The following is a 19,743-nucleotide window of genomic DNA, read 5'->3' as shown; positions in this document are numbered from 1 at the left end:
TAATGTATTTGAACTGTTTTTCGGAGAGGTACAAGTGGCTTTTTTTATCCAAACAGCTATAACAGGTCGCGTAAATCAACACGCAACTCTGTAGATTGTGCGTTTGGTGTTTGGAAGCGGCGCTTCTCGAATCTCGATATGAAGCTACAGCACAAGCCTGAACGAGCCGTCACGATAATAACTGCATCTGCGGCATCACACAATCTGGCGTGCCTTCGGAGGGATCCGGAATCTCCAGCAACCATTTCTGCAAGCGCACCCAGCAATGACCGCCACAGAACAAGGTCGCGACAGCACTCGCATCTCCCTCCGTTCACCAACGATGGTGCAGATACCATGTCAGGATCACGAGCACGAGATCTGCTTGTGAGTAGATGCTTCACCTAACTGAGGGATTTTGCAGCCCGCAGCCATCGCTGCCCCAGCCCGACAGAATTTGCACGCTCTACAGAACTTCTCATTTGTGCGTGATACGTTTGACAAACGTCTTATGTGTGCATGTGTATATATACACACACACATAAAAACGCATGACATCAATACGCATGAAACTTGGTTGAGCCCCCCCCCCACACACTCGCTCTCCCCCTTTGAAAAAGATTTTGACTACCCTACAGCACCATGTATCAAGCATAATTTAAGAGATCAGGCCAAAACCTTTATTTTCCTTACTGTAGGCACTTCAATTTCAAATCTATATCTTTTTGCCGCTACAGGATGTCCATTCGGAGCCTGTGCTCCTCATCTCGTTTCTGTAATTTGTCGGTGCGATCTTCCATCAACCTCATTCGTAGGCGCGTTCTTCGCGAAACCGTGCAAAGCGTACGTCAGCCTCTTCCGAAAGGCTTTCCTGCAGCAAAGGCAGTTTGCCTCTGGTTATGGTTGATTCGGCTCGGACAGCTACACTGTCAGCTGTCACATTTGCAGCTGTTGCTGACGGAGCTACTTCGGTCGACTCTGCATCGGTCGGGGGTGCTGGAGCGTTGGTGTCGTTGTCAACTCCCACACAGCTGTGCTTCCCTAGATGGTAGTCATCCACTGCAGGAATATGATTCTACTGTCCAACAAGAGAATACACAGCACATTGCCCCAGGCATGAGAGGAGTTTTCACATTCTCGACAAGCTGCTTGTTTTCATTCCACCTTGTATTATTAGACACATTTTTTCAAAGCGTAGATGCAAACTCTTATCATTTATGTAGCTACAACACAGGCTTCTGAACATAACACTGCACTTCTATAACGTTGTATAACACCCGTGCACTACTAATAAAAAATGTAACCTCCTCACGTTGCAATGTTTTTTTCATTTTTCCGAATACCAGTGACTAGAAAAAGAACTTCTAGCCTGTAACAAAAATACAATGACTAACACAGAAATGTGGATGGCTGTGAGAAGAATGCCGTAACAGTAGGTTTGAGATAGGTACTTTATTTATTGTGCTAGCTACAAAGGGTGTGTAGTTTATTTTTTGTACAGTTTTTCTTGTCCCCATATCTTGTAAAAAGGAGTTGTGCAATCACAATTTGTACGTTTGCAATGACGAAGAAACAAATATACGTGTACGCAGTGTAGTAACATAAATCTCATGCGGTGGATCATCTTTTATCACCATAGCACGTAGGAGCTGCAGAACAGGTCCACTTGCGACTGGTGCCAGATACGTCGCTCCATCACTGTCGAAAGCATTCGGAATGCGGGTCGCCATGTGAGGTGCCACTGCCCCTAGGAGTGCCGACACCGAATGCATCGGTTACGGTGGCGGTCCGCGTCCTAAAGAGTCGCATTGCAAAACAAACATGACGTCAGGTATCTGCTGCTTCAATCTCCACAGAAAAAAAACATGGCTGATCCCTCCGTCATAGGAATTGGTATAACACGAAAGTGAAACGTGTCTTCACAGAAGTAGTGCTTGTTGTGTAGTACCCATGAGAGCTTGTACAATGTCTATTTGTGTTTGGCAGCTATAGCACCGTTTGACGTGGATGCACCCATGTTGACAGCATGTCTCTATCGCGACGACTAACGCCCATGATCATGATTAGACCGTTGTGGTAGCTGATGGTGTGAACATATATTTGGACATAGCGAATCGTGAATCCCGCGTAAAGATGATATCAACAAGCTCATAATCAACACTGGTACCCGGTATGCACTTCTTCAAAGCGTCTTCAATTAGGGAGAGAAACGGCACGGTGTGCACTTTCTAGCAATGGGTAGCCGACCCTGTGCTCATGCATACATAACACACACTGCGCTTCAGCAACACGGGAGGTAGAGGATCGTAGCCTGAGCCGCAAACGCATGCGTCCCGCTGGCCTCTGTCTCTCAGGCGCTGCTCTCGCTCCACCAAGGCACGATATTCGCCAGTCGAAATCGCGTCCTTTCTGCAACGCATATTGCAGCAGTTTTGTTAGTCGGTGCTCTTGCCATTGAAGCAGTCGGCGGCGGAGAAATCCCGTTGGTGCACGTGGAAGCTGCACTACTCCCATGAGCCGACGCACGCTAACAAGAAGCCAAAGGCAAAGAACGTAAGTGCGTCAAGGGTGCCTCGGCGACGCCAGCGCGGCCAATCTACCTCTCTGGTACCGAGACGCTTTAACCATGACCTCCGATATCGCGTGCAATCTCCGAGTAAGCGCTAGTAATTGTCGATCGTGAAGCATTACTTCTTTTCACAGCTCACAGACGGCGGCACCGCTCCGCTCCACCCGCCGCGAAAGAAAATGTGTGAACGATATAAGGCGCGTTCGCGCCGTGTCTAGCATCTCCCGAGTTAGCTTAGTCGGTACGGCGTCGGGCGCCTGCCGTCGTGGCCGCAACGTCGTGGGTTCGATTCCCAGTGGGGTATCATTTTCTTGGTTTTTTTTTCTTTCTCACTCGTTGGCGTCCATTTTATCAACGTCATATCCGTGACGGTTGTACTTGGTGGACCCCGGCATAAAACACTTTCATATTAAAACAAAACTGCATGATCGCATGAATAATTTGCCGGTACGATAACAGAGAAAAATACCTTTATAATAATGGTTGGCGTTCTACCTCCCGAAACCAAGATATCATTATGAGAGAAGTCGTGGTGGAGGGCTCCAGAAACTTCGAACACCTGGGGTTTTTTAACGTGCACCTAAATCTAGGTACGTGCAGTGGACCTTTCCAGTGTGACTGCAGAGCAAGAACGCACAGCGTAGAGGATAAAAAAAGGCATGTTGACACGGATCTCGTCTAAATGTAAAAAGCGATGCACGCGTCTCCTCCCTGCATGAGTGAGCGGACTGCGGCCGGCCTAAAGGGTGGACGCGTGCGCGCGTCTGTATTTCTGCATGCCCCTAGCGGCCAATCAACGAACTTGGGACGGGTCACTGCGAGCAACGCAGCTCCGTCTTGTCTCTTTTCCTTGGCGGGGTCTTACCGGACTGCATACTGGGGACGGCTCTTACAATGGATCATGGTGTGACTTGGTGCCAAGCGCACTCAGGAGTTGAGGGGAACGAACGGGTGGACCGTTTGGCTCGAGGCATGACAGGCCGAGCCGCGGACCACATCACCCGGGAGGACACTTCGACTCCTGGCGCGCCAAGTGAAATCCTCGAATTTCAAAGACTAGGTAGGCGAACTAAAGCTCCACCTCATCCTAACCTAAACAGGAGACAAGCACGGGACAGGCGTCGCCTCTAAACAAACACGTACCCACATTTACACAGGTTACACAGAATGTACCCTCAAAGATACAGCAACAAATGTTCGTGGTGCGATGCAACACCGACATTGGAACACATAACATATCAATGTACACAACGTCCGGAGACTGCCATCTCGCCTCTGTGTAACAACGATTCCCTGAATTGGTCGTGGGAGGCGCGGCTCGCGGAACTGGAAATGGGAAGCCAACTGACGACCCTTGACCAGGCCCGGCGAGCCGCTGTAGCCAGTGGGGCCCTGGAAGAGGGGCACCACCCACCCTAACCACTCCAAGGCATGACATAAATAAATGTTTCTTCTTCTTCTTCCCTCTGGTCAGTGGACGGTGCCAATAGTGGGTGCTCGTTTCCACAGCAGCTCGTTTCCACAGAAAGGCTCGCGTCGAAAAGCGGAATCTGCTCAGGAACACAGCGTTGTCGAACTCCTCCAATAAATTTTGACGGTTCCTGACAACTTACCGCGGTAATTGCACATATGAACGCCCATCGCGCATGCCATATCCTCTCTCTCTTTGTCTCTCTCATATTTCCACTCCCCTTCATTTCCCCCGGTGTAGGGTAGCCAACCGGACTGCTGTATGGTTTACCTCCCTGGCTTCTCCCTTTTGTGTTCCTTCCTTCCTTCCTAAAGGTGCCACGAAACCGATCGGGTCTGTAAAGCTGCTTGCGTGATCAGCCATAAGGCGCTGCATAAGTGACGCCTTGAAGGTCCCCTCACCAGGCCACATAGCGAATTTTAGTTATAATCTGGAAGTTATTGTGTGCCGAATAAAGCGCATTATGATGCAAGCATTTTTAAAATCGGTTCGTTACGAGCTGAGAAAAACAATTATTTGTAGCAGCGCGAAACCATGATGCGAGGAGGCGAGCTGCAAACCCTTGCTACTCGGCCCGTGTAGCCTTCGTAAGCCAAATCCCTTCCCTGCCCTCTTCGGCAGCCGAGCCAGAGGATCACATGACGCATAAGCATGAACACGTCATGCGCATGCATGGTCACGCGCGCATGACGTGCCCGAACCAGCCCGAGCACGCGAGCGGCGTTGCATGGCCACTACCTTTCTTTTGATGTAGCGGCCGTGGGCGTTGTGTCGGCGTTCTTTGTGGTGTATTGCCTGTTTCTGCGGGACGGGTATGAAAGCGGCGACACTTTTACGGTCACGAGACCAGCTGTATCAAGAGCCAGTGCCCTATGAACATTTAGGTAGAGGCGGGAGAATGAATGAGCCTATTTATTGCTCGAACGCGCAAGAACATTACTTTCGTTCCCAGGGCTTGCGTCTGCTCGATACGCTAACCACGGGGACACGAACACAAGCGAAACGGAGGCACATTAGCGCTGCATCTCACTGCAATCCACGAGAAAAATAACTAAATAGACGCACACATTCCCTTTCTGTGACTCACGATTCCTCTCAAGTTTATATTCATCTATTGAAGCAACAAATTACACGAACTACACATGTGGTGTCAAACAATTGTCGCAGTGTCATGGGCTACTGTTGGCGTCGTCAGAGCACAGTCGTCTACGTAGAGGACCGCCGTCACAGCACTACCGTCTACGTAGGGCCCACTACCACCGGCGTACAGCCATTCCATCGTGTACGTCATCCCCTCAATCTCTAGGCGCGCGCACGCAAGAAGAAGGGCAAGAGCGTTCAGCTTGAAATTTCACCCATTTCTGCGGCGCGTAGCGTTGCAAATTTTGGCAGACCTGATCGTGAACGCCCAGTGTATGTATTGCGCTCGTGAGCTAAAAATTGTCAAACCTGGTGAGGGGACCATTAAAGTACCAGCTGGGCTACTTTAGGAAACGCTTCCTTTTCACGGCGATAAGGTTAAGTAACCATTAGATTAGAGCGTAATGTTCGTTTAGAAAACACGTTAACGTGCCGAAAACGTAAGGCAGGCAAATGATAGGTATAAGGTTGGTTAATGAAGTCCCGCGGCGAAGGAAACCTCGAGCGGCGATGAGACCAAGGAGGCTGACGCTCGTGCGATGGCCGCACAAAGAGCGTTCACTGCACAAACGCAGGCGTCTGTGAAGGCGCCGCAAAGCTGTGCTAGAATTCAAACGTGGTCGTTACGTGGGCATGTTCAGACATGTTTTTGGCTTGCGTTGCCTGCACGCTCACTTCGGTGATCATCTGTCGCAGTGGCACGGAGGAAGTGGCGTGGTGCTTCCTTAGAAATTTCTCATAGTGAATAAAGAAATAAGTGTGGCTATTCTATCGCAAACGCCAAAGTTAAGCGGAGCTGGGGGAGGCCCAGCAAAAGTTTGATTACGCAAGAGCGGCTAACCTAGCTCCGCTGGTATTTGCCGTTTGCAATAGCAGACCCACACTTAATTTTTTTAAAAGGGAAGTGTTTGATGCCGGGGACCACCAAGACTTTCATGACGTATTTCCGTCGCGGAAATACGTCAGCAAAATGAATGCCGTCAAATGGTAAAGAAAAAATAAACTATAAGAGAAAGTTTCGTTTATAGGAGTCGAATAGATGACCTCTCGGTCCGCGACGATGGCTGCCGGGCGTTTAGCACATTGAGCTACCGCCAAACACACAACGGAGCAAACATTAACGCACCTTTTATCTTTCACACTTTCGTCTCAGTGCTCTTGGATGGATGGATGGATGGATGGTTGGATGGATGGATGGATGGATGGATGGATGGATGGATGCTATGATCATCGCTTTTATAACGGGGCGGTGACTTGTGCCATCAGGCTAAAAAAAAACGCACCGTTGCTACGACCGTCCCATTCGGCGCGTTTCCAGTAAGTGTAATTTCGTCAACATTTTAGCACACTGGTAGGTGGTGGCTTTATCCCAAGCCTCGCTCATACCATCCATCCGTATCGAAAAATAGCTCTCCGATGCTCGCCTGGCTGTCGCACCACGTTCCCCGCTCGCCCTGTGAGAATCAACGGCCAGGCCAGATAGAAGACACGACACGCGCAGCGTTTCCCTTCGCGTTTCATGACGCTTTCATGGAGTGCATATTGAGTATTGGTGTTTACTATGTGCTTCTTGATACCATATTTGCGTGGGATACACCAAATGCGGTGTCCACGTATATGTGAAGAACTTCAGCTACTGCAATAGTTAAATCATGATCATGGGCGTTAGTCGTCGGCACGGAGATGTGCCACTAAGCGTCAACGTGAGTGCGTCCACATCAGGCGGTGCTATATCTGCCAAACAACAGCAGACATTTTACGTGGTCGCATGTACCAATTTCTATAAACAATCAACTACTTCTGCGACTACACGTCTCACTTTCGTGTCATACCAATTCCTTTGACAGAGGAATCAGCTCCTCAGGGACGCTAGTCGCGTCCCCGAGGACAAAAAATTAGGGGACGCTTAAGCTTCGCCTTTAAGAGTTGAACGCGATAGCGATATTCTGTTCCTAGTGCGCAGTTCCAACACTACGAGTGTTTAACAGAATGCGCACACTAAGGTGTGTGCCTTATGTAATGGGTAGCATGCTTTAAACCAGGAGCTATTATGCGCGAGAAACTTTTTCGAAGTTGCGATGCACCCACTACGTGGTCTTAAGGGAATACGCGCAGTAATGTGTGTGCCTTTTGTAATGGGTGGCTGTCTTTAAACCACCAAGTCGTTATGATATTGACATGGTGTGACGCCCGATGACAATGTACGCTTGTACCACGCAATATTACTCCGATATTACATCTCGTACTTTGACACCTGTATACAGGACGCGTATTTTTGGGAAGCAGGAAAGTTAATTTCAGTGCAGCTCCAAGCAGTGGCGTGGCTGTGTGGTCAATAAAGAAAAAAAAGTGGCGTGGCTGTGTGGTAGAGCACCTGCTTGCCACGCAGACGGCCTGGGTTCGATTCTCACTCGGACCCAACATTTCTATTATTTATTTTATTTGCAGCTTTTCCGATTTTTCAGTCACGGACAAGATGATGATTTTTCGCTCACAACCAACGGCCCCGACGCCGACGGCGGAATTTCAGCGATACGAGCTCTCTAACGCTATCGCGTTAATACATTAAGTTTGACCAAACAAGCAAACCGCACCTGCCGTTTCTGTAGCTAAGCTGCCCCGAGTGAAGAACAGCCGCTTGGCTCGGACGCAGGCGAACAGTGTTTGTGGCGGTAGCCTCGGCCTTCCAGCTGATGTCATCGTAATAATCGAGAGTTTTCAATAAGGCTTGGTATTTCTTGTGCTAGATAGCCTCGTTTCATGTTGAAGTCTACTGCAATTCCGTTCAAGCGCATAATCTCGGATAAACGGTATCTCAGAAGTTTCGCAACAGTCGGTGCTGAAAAGGAAGACCATTGCTCTGTAGGTCTTATTTATTCGGCTTCATTGACAGTTCGCTTGTGGCATCGTGATTCTGTCATTATGGCAAGATATGACCGAGGAAACTCGTTGGTCTAGCATGGTATTGTTCGCAGTACTCTAAGGCGTCACCCACGCAACCAAAAAATATATTAAAAAATCAAGGCAGTGGTTAATGACCGCGGCTCTATATAATTTCCTTGGTAAGCAAAACGGCTTACACTCCCACATGAAGCAGCACCATGTTCTTTGCACCCACATAGAAAGATAAGACATGAGTGCTCATTCCCCCACCATGCAACGCGGACAAGCGGTCTATCTGCATCCTCTGCGATTGGCATACTTCCCGCTAACGTAATTCGTTGTCCTCCTCTCACTTCCCCTTCAGTCAAACCTTCTCCCCGCGGCCGATCGCGTATCCTCCTTCCTTTCACCCGCCCACGAGGCTCCTCTCTTCCTCTTGGTCTCGTGATCGTGAGTATAACGCATTAAAACGCTTCCCCTAAATTCATTTTGTGGAAGCGTGTGTATTGACACTTGTCTCCTTGGTCACGCGACCTGTTTTAGCGAACTACGCTGGCAGACGGTTCGCAAAGACAGCTTCAATGTAAAAAATAGGAGTCCTTTATCGCTAGAGATATGAAGCGTGTTTCCCTAGCTTGGAATTCGGAACTGGAGACGCGCCCTCCTGATCGGCTGCAGCCAAGATTGCTGCGGCCCGTAGACGTCATCGCGTTTCCTGGCAACCTATTGTGAGAGTGTCGTGAATGTTATTGCCTCTCCGAAAGTCGAGGAAAGTCAATAGCGACCTTGTATGTAACAAAATTTAGGAAAGTGCTTCTTGCGTTGACGTAGGTCTTCCAAATGAGCAATTCCTGCTTGGCCATCCTTTTACTTTTCGCGATGAAACCACTGGCGTCAGTAGAACTGCTTTCTACGTGCCTTCTCAGTACAGAACAATCTATCGCTCTCGTAAAAAATGAAAGCGTTACTTTAAAGTGCACATTTGAATGCCGACTTCCACTGGTGGTAGTCGAGGGCTATATTAAGAGAGGAAGTAATTTGCTTTGCTGGAGAACTGAGCAATGATTTGAGGTCTTTCTTCCTGCAGTACTTCTTCATAAAATATCTAGACTTTGCATAACAGTTATAGATAGAGAATTTCTGATAACGCTACTTCACAAATATTGGTATGATGCATGGACGTTTCTACGAAAAAGTACATTGGAAAAACGCGTGCCGGATGCGCTTGTAAAACAAAACGTAAAATTGCCTGTAAGCTTACTACTTGCCGTGTTAACATACGTGCAGCCGCTCTACCCCTGCAGATTTGGTTGCGTTGTCACAGACTTGTCCCAGGTGCAAGCATATTATTACAGCCGCACCTGCAGCGCATTAGTCTTCTGTTCTCAGAATGCCTCTTCCGACTGCGTTTCCCACTTAAACTCGACGTCGGTCTTAGTAATTTTTTATAGATTTATTTACCTCTTGATTTATTTATTTTACCCATCAAGGGCAAATACATTACGGGGGGGGGGACAAAAATACTTTCATACATAAAGCAAAAAAACGCCAGGCCTGCGCTGAAACCGCAGCACAGTCACAGCGAAAGCTGGAAGAGCGGCGTTTCTAGATCCCATTGTAAGCTCTCTTGAGGCTAAAATACAAGTACACTAGAAAGGTACCCACTACGCCATAAATCACAATTTTTGTGAAGTTGGGAAGCACCTACTAAGTCATTATTCGTCATTCTGCGGAGAAGCGAGGCACCAGCTACACGTCTGTAAGGCATTATGTGCACTTTGTTGACGCGACGACTGATGACTATGAAGAATTATGGCTCAGCCCTTTGTAATGGGTTGGAAGCTTTAAACGGCCCACCAGTTATGTAATTTGCATTGGGTGACGCCCGGTCGCTATTTCCCTCTCCCGTCATGCTGTATAGCATACGTTGACGTGGGAGAGAGACGGGGGGGGGGCGAACAACTTTACTGAGACCCCAAGGAAATAGATCATGCGCTTATGGGCTTCCTTAGCAACCAATACAAATGCACTTGCGAGGATCCCACTTCGCTCTAAATCATTGCAATTTTACTGAGACCCCGAGGAAATGGATCATGCGCTTATGGGCTTCCTTGGCAACCAATACAAGTGCACTTGCGAGGAACCCAGTACGCTCTAAATCATTGTAATTTTACTGTCACACCGAGGAAATGGATCATGCACTGATGGGCTTCCTTGGCAACCAATACAAGTGTACTTGCGAGGAACCCACTACGCTGTAAATCAGTGTAATTTTTGAGGAGTAGGGCAGCAGGCACTCTGCCATTTTTCGTCATTCTACGGAGAACCGTGGTACCTGCTACACGCATGTAAGGCATTAAGCGCACTTTGTTGATGCTGTGCCTGATGACGATGAAGAATTATGGCAAAGCCCTTTGTAATGGGTTGGAAGCATTCAACAACCTACTCGTTGCGCAATTCGCATTGTGTGACGCCTGGTTACAGAATTCGCGTTGTGCGACGCTTGGTGCTTATTTTACTCTTCTACCATGCTATATTGAATATGCTAATGTGGTTCCTTCCCGACATGAAGCCTGTATAGGACCTTTTTGCAAAGCCGTTTCAAGCACCAGCATGGCTCAGAGGTTGAATACTGGGCTCCCACGCAGAGGGCCCAGATTCGAACCTCGTTCGATCCTGGAATTTTTTTCTTATTTAGTTCTTTTTCTTATTTCGAGCGATACTGGTTACGTACACCGGCGACGGCGGCAGCGGCGGCGGCGGACAACTACGGCGCCAAAAACGGCCGGTGAAATGATCTCATAACAGCTTTCGCTGTAACAATGCAGTGATAATATCAACAATAAGCCAGACGGGGCGGTGCCTTAATGTGCAATTAAGGGAGCATCACAATTCCTTAAAGGCCCGGCAAGCTCACATTTATCACTGCATTGCCGTCAGTGTGAGTGTACGCCCGTTTTTGGTTCCACTACAATTTTGTACAAACACAGAAGCCAGAAAGCACGTGAACTTGTTGAGGCTGCACACATCTCTAAACTGTCGCAAGCATGTGTCAGTCAGGCGTCGGTGACACTCCATGATAAGGAATTTGCGTATCTTGGAATAAGATGGGACATGTGGCATGTGTTGCTTTGGTTTTTGAGCGAGGGAAGAGGCAATTGTTCTTTCCGCATGCACCGTTTCGGCGGTGCGATGTTTATATTGACGAAGCTCGTGAAATGCCCGCTGCTGGTCTTCGCCCCATGCGAAGGGGACGTCTTCCCTGGTGAGCTGTGTCAATGGCCATGCGATGCGCGAAAAATTGGCAATAAACCGCCGATAGTAGGCACATAGTCCCAAAAAACGTCGCACTGATTTTTTGTCTGATGGGGTAGGAAATTTCGCCACGGCTGCAATCTTATCCGGATCGGGTCGGATCCCCTGGCTGCTGAAGACGTGTCCGAGGAATTGAAGTTCGTGAAAGCCAAAGTGGCATTTTTCAGGTTTCAATGTAAGACCGGCTACGCGTATTGCCTCGAAAACTGCTTCCAGTCTTCTTAAGTGTTCATCGAACGTAGCAGAAAAGACAGTCACGTCATCGAGGTACACCAGGCAGGTTTGCCACTTAAGTCCTGATAGTACAGTATCCATTAGACGCTGAAACGTTGCTGGCGCCGAACACAAACCGAAAGGAAGAACCTGAAATTCATAAAGTCCGTCGGGCGTGACAAAGGCGGTCTTCTCACGGTCTCTCTCATCCACTTCAATCTGCCAGTAGCCGCTTTTCAAGTCCATTGACGAAAAGTAGCGTGCGTTTCGTAGTCTGTCCAGGGAATCATCAATACGCTTCGTCAACGCATTCAAACGCCTCCCGTGCTCGCCCACTTCGATGAAGACGCGCCGACGATATTGCACACCGACGCTAGTAACGTGGGTCTTGGAGCAGTGCTCGTACAATGGCAGGACAACAGTGAAAAGGTGATCGCCTATGCCAGTAGGACGCTGTCCCGAGCGGAAGCCAACTACGTTACGACCGAGAAATAATGCCTCGCCATGGTATGGGCAGTTCTGAAATTCCGTCCGTATTTGTACGGTCGCTCGTTCACCGTTCTCAGCGATCACCAGTCACTCTGTTGGTTAATTAATCTGAAAGATCCATCCGGCCGTCTCGCACGATGGAGTCTCCGGCTCCAAGAATTCGACTTCACTGTTGCTTACAAATCAGGAAAACGACACGCCGATGCCGACTATCTTTCTCGGTCTCCTGTTGAGACAGCAGCCCAAGACGACGACGACACGGCCTTTTTGGGCGTCGTTGACACTGCCGCTTTTTCACAACAGCAGCGGGACGATCCTGAACTGCTACCGCTTATTCATTACCTGGAAGGACGAACCAGTAGCGTGCCGAAATTACTCGCAAGGGGGCTGACGTCGTACTGCTTGCGCAATGACGTACTTTATAAGAAGAACTTCTCACCTACTGGCAGCAGCTACTTACTCGTCGTTCCCTCGTCGCGTCGACGTGAGGTCCTACACGCCTGCCACAACGAACCGACCGCTGGTCACTTGGGCTACACCCGGACATTGGCGAGGATTGGGCAACACTATTACTGGCCGAGACTTGCTGCGGCCGTAAAAACTTACGTGCAGACATGTCTCGATTGCCAGCGTCGCAAACCGCCATCCGTCAAGCCAGCCGGTCTGTTGCAGCCTGTCCAAGTGCCGACAACACCATTTGCACAAATCGGCATGGATTTTCTGGGCCCCTTCCCAACGTCTGCTACCGGAAATAGGTGGATAATCGTCGCCACAGATTACCTCACCCGATACGCCGAGACGGGCGCTTTGCGACGGGCAACAGCACATGAAGCGGCGCGATTTTTTATCGAAGCCATCGTTTTAAGGCACGGTGCTCCTGCAGTAGTTATCACCGACAGAGGTACTGCGTTCATGGCCGAGCTTTTGGACACCGTTTGTCGACTCAGTGGTACCGCTCACAGGAAAACAACGGCGTATCATCCCCAGACCAACGCGTTGACTGAACGTCTCAATAGGACCCTGGCTGCCATGATAAGCATGTACGTAGATGTAGAGCACAAGAACTGGGACGACATTCTACCCTACGTCACGTTCGCGTACAACACGGCACGTCAGGAGACCACTCGGAAGACCCCCTTCAGTCTCGTTTACGGCCGTGAAGTTACGACAACATTAGACGCAATGCTCCCTCACGAAAATGATGGCAATGAGATGGACGCTGAAGAGTTTACACAGCGAGCAGAAGAAGCTAGACAACTTGCCCGGTTGCGAATCAACCAACAACAAGGCTATGACGCCAGACAGTACAATCTCCGACACAGACCCGTCGCATACAACGTGGGCGACAAGGTGTGGGTCTGGACACCTATTCGTCGGCGTTGGCTCTCCGAAAAGCTATTGCGAAGATACTTCGGACCTTACACAGTTATCCGACGCGTCAGTGAGGTCAACTACGAGGTTGTTCCGGACGGCTCTCAGAGCTGAAAGCGCCGAAAACATTCGCCAGAAATTGTTCACGTGCTTCGGATGAAGCCATACTTGCAGTAACTAACTGCGCAGTTTCTTTTTTTTTTACCTTGCTTTCTGAACGATGAACATCGGGGCGATGTTTATTTTTAAAGGGGGAATAATGCCGCGCGTATGTACCAGTGGCTACGGCAACGAAGCAGCGCGAGTGTTTTAGGGGCGAAGCTCCTTAAGGCGGCACCCGTTCGTCCCTCGTCGTGCTCGTAGTAGTGAGTAACAAGTCTTACCCTTTGACCTCCAAGGTGGTGCCGGTGGGAGATTTCTCCTGTGCGTTGTTGAACAATAAAAAATTCGCAGCGTGCGCGTTAACTAAAAGCCGAATTCTTCTGTCTCTGTAGAAGTGTAAGTGTTAGCTAAAAGCCGACTTCTTCTGTCTCTCATTCCCATTAGCAGCCATTGTTTACCTCCAAGGTAGTGCCTGGTGAGACTTTTCCTGTGCGTGATTAAACAATAAAAATTTTGTTCAAAACGCCGTTGATTGATGAAATAAACCAACGAAAGACGCCAGATGTTTTGTAAAAACAAAACGAAAGAACGCCAGATGTTTCTAAAGCAAAACGAAAAAGACGCCAGCTGCTTAACGAAAGACGCAAGGTGTTTTCTAAAGCAATGGTTTTCTAAACAATGAAAATTCACAGCATACATGTAAAATTAAAGTGAGCTGCAAGTCGTCATAACTCATCGAACCTTTAGTATAAACGCGCCCGATCTCACGTCGGTGATGATGTACTGGGCAGAATTCACGGAGGATTCACGGTTTTTACGCATGTGAAAACGCAAAGTGACAACGTATAAATTAAAAGAAATACAAATATCTCGCTTGTGTGCACTGCGTTCCCCCTCAAAAAGCTACATGTAGAAAATGAAGGAGTATTTTATATATCCCACGCAGAAAATACGGACGCAATTGTGGGACTACATTCATTAGCGTTAGGATACGTGCATTGTGGCTCTGTAGCCTTCGCTTCATTGCCAAGAAAAGTTGTCCGCGAGTATAGCATGCCCAACGAACGCCAACGGAACGCGATCGTGGAGGTGCTCCGGCTTCGCATCGCCTCATGGTCCTCCTACGGTCCCCCCTCCCCCCCGCCCCTATCTTGCCTCGCGGCGCTGCGGCGCCGACGCAGGCAGCGTCTTGATTGAAAAAACCGACCGCTCGCGCTGCACAACCGTTCACTGACCACCCCGCATAAATAGGCACTGGATTTTGACCTCCAAGGTAGTGCGTGTGTGCGATTGCTCCTGTGCGTGATTAAACAATGAAAATTCACAGCGTACATGTAAAATTAAAGTGAGCTGCAAATCGTCATAATTCTCATCGAACCTTTAGTATAAACGCGCCCGATCTCACGTCGGTGATGATGTACTGGGCAGAATTCACGGAAGATTCACGGTTTACCGATGAACCTCCGCAGCTTCGCCCACTCATCATAATTCACTCCGTGGATATGCTGTGATTTTTTTGGCCCATCGCGGGGACGAAGAAGACGTGGCAGTTTTCTCTGAATGATAAAGCGCGTTTGCCTGTCGTTCTCCGTGTCCTCGTCGATCCCACGTTGTTACAATATGTTTTCCCATGATTAAAGAAGCTCAGTTGAAAGTCAGCGCCTGTTCGTGTCTTTTCTTCCTGTGTGCGTCGTCTTGATTTTTGCGCTGTTTACTCCCACGAATAAGATAAAACGGGCTTTTATTCAAACGGAGTTGGTGAGTGCTTCGCGAAAACGTTGATTGTCGGTGATTGATGCGATTTCAGCGGGAAGGTGGTTCCACTCGATTGGGGGGCGCTGTACAGTGATTCCGAGAATGGTTTAGTTTTTGAAAATGGAACAGCTACTTTATGGTGATGATCAATGCGATGGGAAATATGCTGCGGTGAAAGAATGAATGTATCCTGAAGAGTGGAATGATAATAAAACTGAGGTACAAGTTCATGCGGGCGAGTTTGGTGCTCTGCAGTTATGACGGACGGGTACAACCTTATGGCAGCATAAACAAAGTGGAGGGCTGCCTGGAGTCAGTATCAGGCTTTGAACTCCACAAGCTACATCGGCAAGGGAAAATACCACATTCTGATTTACAGTTCGCATTTGTTCCATGTTGGCTGCCTTCCAGCTTTGCACTGACTTTTACGTTCCCAAAAGCCTGCAGTGTTTTTCGAGTGTAGGTGTCTACCCAACACTCAGAAAGCCATGCAAGGTTCATCTTGACTACTGCGGGCTCCGGGTCAATTAAAAGGCATTCACAGCTTTTTCGACAAATTCACCGCGTGTCATGAATTCTGCTTTTGTCAGCGTTGACTCACACGTTACCATCCACCAGTGGCGTTCTCAGGAGGTGCCACACCGGGCCCTTGACCTCTCCCTAAATGTTTTTTGCCATGGCATACAGAACCCGAAATGACACTGGCCCACATCTGACTGCTCGGCCTCCACTTCAGATATAGGAGGAACTCCCCCACTCCCCCCTTCCGAAACAATTTCCACCTACGCCTGTAGTATCCACACATGAAATATTTAAAATTGCCTTACAAAACTCAAGAGAGTCGTATCCACAGCTTCATCATATTAAGTAATGAAGTTAGAGTATTACCATATGCAGAGACGTAGCATTCTTTTGCGCATAGGAAACAAGTGTTGGAAATTCGATATCCACAATCGACACATTTCTGATTGTATGAAAAGCTGCTTTAACCTCCGCTATGAGTTCGGCGTTACGGTTCGGTTCATGGGTCAGTATGCCTACCCCGTTCACAGGTATTATTTTCACTGGCATTCTACCTATTAATTTGTGCCAGTGGACCAACATAGATTCACTGCTCATTTTTTGAAAGAGCGTGCTCCTATGATCCAAGGCAGAGCGAGGCATTTGTACCGCGCCGTTTTTCAATATTTAGGAGAGCTGAAGCATGTAATGCATTTTTATCAGCGAAGCATTACTATGTAATACAACTTAAGCTTTCGAACATTCTTACGGCCTTCGACGTTTGAGCCCAAGCGCGCTAACAACGTATTCATGTCAGTTATTGAGGGAGGGTTGGGAATAATACATCTGTTTAAACGCGAGCGCTTTCCAATTTCTGTTTTCGTGACACTTCCCGTCCCATAATTCGTTATTCTTGTAGCTTGCATTTCTAATTCTTTCCCTGGCCAGACTGTTTCTTCAAACTTTCCGCAAGGCCGTGTTTGATGCAGATTTCCGCAGGTACTTCAGTTTGCAGAATCTTTGCGTAAAGCCCTGTTTTCCCATAGAAAACTTGTATACAGTATCCCACAAGACAATACATAAAATGCATTATGATCTTTTTGCCTCAATTGTACCGTTCATTATACCCAGATTTCCCAGGCCATGATGTGCCGGGACGAGTGCGCAAAATGTGCATCTCTCCCAATTCAAAAACGTTCGTCTATGACGTCCAGTTTGAAATATCGCCCGTTAAATTCCTATTTCAAAGAAAAGTTATTTTTGTTTCGTCAGTTAACTGTCGCCCTATAATGAACCTGAGACAATAAAACATTACTTTGTTTGCGGCAAAGAGACCATTCTCTTCTGAAATATCCTTGAACCAACTGTGAAGGCAAAGATTGCAGTTTTTGCACTGTTCGTTATAGTGTACCAGTATCTCTTGATGGAGTGCCCTATGACATGGTCTTCTCCATTGGTATGCACAGTTTGTGAACATGGGAATGTGATACCGTAACGCACAATGGACTACTTCTCGAATCACACTAATCATACGAATGCCTATTCGCCAGAATCATGTTTACGATAAATTTCACACTAGACCGGACTGGTAGCCAGTCTCGATGAGGTTCTTAGCCTAACCACCTCTGCTGCTCAACACATTATGAACTCTCCCTTGAATAAGGCATTAAATGTTAGCCATCGAACTTTTCGATGGTGATATTGTAAGTTTGTGCCATAATGTGTTGTTTTTCAATACGCATTCTATTAAATACCATAATTAGGCAAACAAAGTCGCATGTGGCCCAGCAGATATGCCATATGTATTCTAATCGTGGAGCTGGGTTCAAGCTCCTGCACCGTTAACCAAGTTTTCCCACTCATGTATTAATTCATACCAATTTCATACAGCACGCCACGGTTTCCACATTATTGCTTCAAAACACTCCTATGCACACTAGTTCGTCTGTGGCTCTCTGCTCTTCCAGAGGCCTTTTCTGTGCAGTAGCACTGGCAAAGTTGAGCAAGCATGCATACAATTTGAAAATTGGCCTATGTGAACACTTTTGCTATGTTTACAACGTTTCCTTTCCTCACAGCCAATTATTTCCAAATACGAACATCCCTTGCAGTATACAAGGAATGTTCGATGCGCGAGTGGTAAGCGATCTATGGCTGCCCTTGTTACTCGGGCACTCGTGAGTCTCAAAAAAAGTGTCTTCTCCCTAAGAAATGGCTGCACGTGTAGACACAAGGCAGGGAGCGGTCTGCCTTCTAAAAGCGATCTTTCCTGCATTGGTCGAGGCTCGCGCGTGTCTCCCCGACCAGGGATGCTTGCGGGAATTCAAAGAAAATGTATTCAAAGAAATACCCACAAGATCTTAACTGATGCTTGTATTTCATCTAGGTTTCTTGTAGAAGCCTTAACACCAATTAACCTGTGATCTTTATGAACTATCCGCGAACTCCATACTCCAGTTAATCGGTAGGCTTAGTAGGAATGGCTGTACTGGCCGATACGTAGCCTCCAGGTTTCGCGAGAACGAGGGCTACCGCAACCTCAGAGACCATATACTACAAGTTCGTGGTTTTCTAAACCTTAATCTCTGGCGCTAGAATTTGTGGGAACCTCGCCCACCGGATATCTCGAGATAGCGCCACGTGCTGAGCAGAGGCGGCGGGTGTGGCCCACCTGAGCGGTTTAAAAGGGGCAGCCCGCGTGCTGCACAGGGAAGAGGTGCCTTGACGGCCAGGAAGGACAGATGCACCCGCCCGCGCAGGCCGACTGCTGCTGCCAGAAATCATGGTCGCCGCCTCGCTGTCTAGTGTCGCTGCACCGAACCCGCCGTATGCATCCTAGTGTTAAATAAAATATTGTTGTTTGTTGTGAGTTGAAGCCTCCGTAGTCCTTGCTTTAACTGCGGACGGGACGCAGCAAGCTGAGTGCCCAGAGGTGGCGCCCAACGTGGTTTTGCTCCCGCCCGTAGGAAGAGCACGGTGGAGGTAGGTCCGGTACCTTGTCTTGTTCGTCAAGCCTCCGTGTAGCACATTTTCGTGTGTGTGCTTTTGTTACGCGGTGCTTTTTTTTCTCTTCATGGCGCAGGCAGACGGAAAGCAGCTCCGGTCTGGGACGATCTTACCTACCGGCGGCAAGCAGGATTCTTCGCACGAGCAGGGTTGCCAGCTGCTTGCATAGCCGCTGAACACATTTCAGCGTGTCGCTGAGTTGTGCAACATGGCCATGGACCGCATGGGCACTCTGGCCGTGGAGCCACAGACAGGGGGTGAGCCACAGCTCCGACCTCAAGTCGAGCTACACATTTACACGGGTTACGACGACCTGAAATCAGTGGCTGACTTCCTAGACGAAGTATACAGGTATGTCAGAGCTACTGGCGCCTCGAAAGCGTACGGTATGGCTTGAATTCTGTATTTGACTTTATGGGATGCCGCGTTAACTTTACGGGTGGAGGCTGCAAACGCCTTTCACCACATGGGCAGAATTTGAACAGCGGTTCCGAGAGGAATTTCTACCCCCTGTGTACGAGCTGCGAGTCCAGCGTGAGCTCCAACTGAGAAACCAGCATCCGGACGAAACTTTACTCGAGTATGTCCGGACGCTGCAGCAACTGCATCGCCGAGCAGCACCGACTGTCTTGGAAAGGGACCAAGTAACTCGGGTCATTCGACAGAGTCATCCAAGATTCAGGCCATTTCCTTACGGGTGTACATTCGAAACCTTTGAGCATCTCGCACGGGAGGCCCGAGGTGTACAAGACGCCCTGCTAGCTGAGAGCACGTGAGTGCTCTCAGCTAACACCGACAGCGCCGCAATCTGCCCTTGAGCCGTCACTGGCTTATCGCGCACCCGTAGCCAGTACCTCACGCCATCTGAAGAGCCCAGGTGCATTCACAGCTATTTCCTCCCGCGCCCTGGACCCCTTCGCGTGTGGGCAAGAGTGGCGCGGGGTCACAT

The 19,743-nt window shown here is 48.6% G+C and overlaps 1 pseudogene; it reads left to right on the top strand.

Moving 5' to 3' along the window:
* Positions 1–18,963, top strand: part of LOC119405799 (putative nuclease HARBI1) — a 55,298-nt pseudogene extending 36,335 nt beyond the window's left edge.
* Positions 18,964–19,743: the final 780 nt, after the last annotated feature.

The sequence above is a fragment of the Rhipicephalus sanguineus genome, chromosome 9 (genome assembly GCF_013339695.2).
Source record: "Rhipicephalus sanguineus isolate Rsan-2018 chromosome 9, BIME_Rsan_1.4, whole genome shotgun sequence".
Classification (NCBI taxonomy): domain Eukaryota; kingdom Metazoa; phylum Arthropoda; class Arachnida; order Ixodida; family Ixodidae; genus Rhipicephalus; species Rhipicephalus sanguineus.
This window is presented reverse-complemented; position numbering and strand designations above follow the sequence as displayed.